Genomic DNA, 3,709 nt, shown 5'->3' on the forward strand with positions numbered 1-3,709 from the left:
GGCCAGCCCAGGTTCGCGGCTGGGGAAACGGGGTCTACCACCTGGCAGGAGAAGCTGCAACGTCACATTGCACCAGGCCTGGATACAGAACAGGGAGAAGAACTAAGAAAAACACAAGAGGCAGGTGTCTTCCACGGCCTGATCCTTGCTCTGTCCAACAGTAGCCATGAGTGTCACACAAACTTTTCTTAAGTATAAGAAATAGGCATACCTTTGGACTTTGTAGGCATCTGTACACTGTGGAGAATCCCTGGGTAGGCAGTTCTACACCTGAGTGCCCATTCCATGCAGGGTGCTGGGAGGAGAACGAGGCAGCAGTCTGCGGGAGTCAGTGATCTGGGCCTGTGGGCTCACAAGCAAGGTAAGGTATACATGGGGACAATCACAAGACAGCGAATGGCAGTGGACAGCGACTCAGTGTGGGCACAGGGGGTGGGAGTAGCTTGCTGATGGTCAGGAAAGCAAAGCTTCCTTGAAAGACGTGAAGTTTATACGAGGCAGGGCAAGGCGCCTAGCACTTAACTAGCCATACAGAGGGTGGGGCCAAGGTCTGCCCTGAGGGAAATGACAGGATACAAAGTTAACATCTGGGGCGAGCCTGCGTCACTGAGGGAAGGAGGATGGCATTCAAGGTGGAAAGACAGGGTTAGGCCAGATAATAGAAAGCTTCCATCCAGGATGGCTGGAACCCACTGAAGGGGAGGAAATGCACCTACAAGCCTGTGAGGTGGGGCTGGAGCAACTTCCAGGGCAGAGGAAACTGGGAGAAAGCTCTCTCAGCCCACACGCTGGTGCATTAAGGCCTGGGTAGCCGGAACCTAAAAGGAAAAAAGCTAAGGCTGGACTAAAGGGCGAATTTGGAACATTTATGTCCCTTGCATTCAGACGCTCATGGCAAACTGCACTAAAAGCTAACTTAGTGTTTAATGATTTTAAATAAATATGTGTAAAATTGGAGGTTCTTTTTACCCCAATGGTTATTTCCACTTTTACCCTAAATGCAAAAATATTGGTCACATGATAAGGAAGCCAAGTTTTTTCCTGCGTATTATTTTTTTAGCCCTGGAAAAAATTCTAGCGCAAAAGCAAATCAGATGTAGATACGAGGAAAGTTCATTTTTGAAAATGATGTATTTAGATACCATTCATTTGTAGCACTTAAAACTAATATTATTTAGATTCAGTATTTCAGTATTTATTACCTTGAACCTGCACTGTCCAGCATGTAAGCCACTAGTAAGTATATGAAATGTAGCCATTCAAGTGTAAATTATATACCAGATTTCAAAAACAGTACAATGAAAGAATGTAAAATGCCTTTTTAATAATATTTATATTGATGGCTTATTGAAATGATGATTTGATAGTGTTAAATAAAATATATTGCTAAAATTAATTTTACCTATTTCTTTTTGTTTTTTAACATAACTATTAAAAAAGTAAAATTATATATGTGTTCACATTTGTGGCTCACATTATATTTCTACCAGGCAGTGCTATTTTAAAAGTTTCTTTTGTCTAGAAATACTATGTTACGGAGTGGCCCATACCACAGTTAATAACATTAACAGGTGGGAGGGGTTTGCATGCCCTGTGAAACGAAAAATTGTTCCATACATTTCTATTTTCTTCCAGGCTGAATCTGTGATTTAGAGATAAGTCCTACAACTACCTTGAAGCACATGGTATATTACATGCTTTCAAGGACAGCCGTTTCTGTGATTATGATTTCTTTTCCCACAGGGGAGGAGATACAAAAGAAGTTTGCAATAAAAATTTCCATTCGTTAACAAGTTTTAATAATAAATACTTTAGGTTATCACTAAAGCATAATAAATAATGTGCCTGCATAATTTTAGCACCAATTTACAAAATCTACATGCAGCCAGCAGTAGACCCTTACTGAACAGGTGTGATGTTTTGTTCTCATTGCTGTTGTTTAATTAGGTCTCTTAAGTGTCTTTTAATCTTCAGCAGTCCCTTGCTGCTGTTGCTTGTTTCTCTTTTTCTGTGGCCTTGACTTTTTGAAGATTTGCAGTCGAGTGCCTTGTAGAATATTCTGCATGGTGTCCTTTTACTTGCTCCACACTCCCCTGAATTCCTGGAAAACAAAGATCGGGTCTAGAGAAGCCTGATTACATTCAGGCCACACCGTTTAGTAAGAATAATGGTTGATATTATGTACTTAGTATTGCATCATATTAGGAAGCACCTATGTCAAGTTTTTCTGCAATTCATGATGTTAAACTGGTCACGTGTTTAAAGTGGCAATTGCCAGGGGCACCTGGTTGGCTCAGTTGGTGGAGCGAGCAACTCTTGATCTCGGAGCTGTGAGTTTGAGCCCTGTATTGGGTGCAGAGATTACTCAAATTAATTAACCAATTAATTTTTAAAAAGCAGTCGTTGTCAGATTTTTCCATGGCAAAAGTATATGTTTCCATTTGCAATTAAAAGTAATCTTGTAGATGATACCGGTTTCGTAATAACTGTTCGCTTAATGGTCGTAGCATCTATTACCAAATTCTTGCTTGAACCAATTATTTCATTAGAAGTTGCAAAATGGTGATTTCTAAATTCTCCAGTTCCTTTTACATCTATTAGCTGGCACTCTGCTGTAAAGAATCATTGTTTTCTCTCTTTCTCTCCTTTTGATTACCATGAGTTCATGGACTGTTATTTATACAATAATTTACAATCAAGTATAGCATCATTTTGATGCTCAAGTTGTCCCAAATTTGGCCAATGTCCTTTAGACATACCCCATCATTATGTGAGCACTGCCTTGCTTTCTGGTACAATGAAATGTTCCAGGCTCACCTTGTACTTTCTCCACTCCAAACTGGGTTTCTTTTAGTGAAGAAGGCTATTTAGAAGCCAAGATCTAGACCTTAGGTATGCTCAGTGCACAAGGGTCTCTCAATGAACAGTCTTTTAAATTAGGGTATAATTCACATACCATAAAATTCACCCTTAAAAGTAAATAATTCAAAATGCAAATCGAAACCACAATGAGGGGATGCCTGGGTGGCTCAGTCGGTTAAGCTTCTCCCTTTAGCTCAGGTGATGATCTCAGGGTCCTGGGATCGATCCCCCCATCGGGCTCCCAGCTCAGTGGCGAGTCTGCTTCACCCTCAGCCTCTGTGATTGCTTTCACTCTCTCTCAAATAAATAAGTAAAATCTTACCAAAAAAAAAAAAAAATCAAGGAAGCAAGCAAGAACAATGAGTGCTCTCTTCAGCAGCCTATATACTGAAATTGGAACAATACAGAGAAGGTTAGTATGATCTCTGGACCAGGATGACATACAAATTTGTGAAGTATAAAAAAAAATCCATAAGGATATACCATTTCACAACCATTAAGATGGCTATCATAAGAAAAATAATTTAGGGGCCCCTGGGTGGCTCAGAGGGTTAGGTCTCTGCCTTCGGTTCAGGTCATGGTCCCAGGGTCCTGGAATCGAGTCCCACATCGGGCTCTGTGCTCAACGGGAGCCTGCTTCTTCCTCTCCCTCTGCCTGCCATTTCCTCTGTTTGTGCTCAATCTCTCTGTCAAGTAAATAAATAAAATCTTAAAAAAAAAAGAAAAGACAAATAATTTAAACAGAGAATAACAAATGTAGGTAAGGATGTGGAAAAACTAGAATCCTGTGCAATGCCGATGGGAATGTAAAATGGGATAGCCGCTATGGAAAACAGCATGGCAGTTC

The 3,709-nt window shown here is 40.6% G+C and overlaps 1 non-coding gene across 1 annotated transcript; it reads left to right on the top strand.

Annotated features, from left to right (window-relative positions):
* The first annotated feature begins 3,225 nt into the window (after positions 1 to 3,225).
* LOC122894901 lies at positions 3,226 to 3,332 on the top strand. Its single transcript, XR_006381901.1, has one exon. It is a non-coding gene; the product is annotated as a U6 spliceosomal RNA (small nuclear RNA).
* The last annotated feature ends 377 nt before the right edge of the window (positions 3,333 to 3,709 follow it).

Source organism: Neovison vison, chromosome 13, assembly GCF_020171115.1.
Source record: "Neovison vison isolate M4711 chromosome 13, ASM_NN_V1, whole genome shotgun sequence".
Classification (NCBI taxonomy): Eukaryota; Metazoa; Chordata; class Mammalia; order Carnivora; family Mustelidae; genus Neogale; species Neogale vison.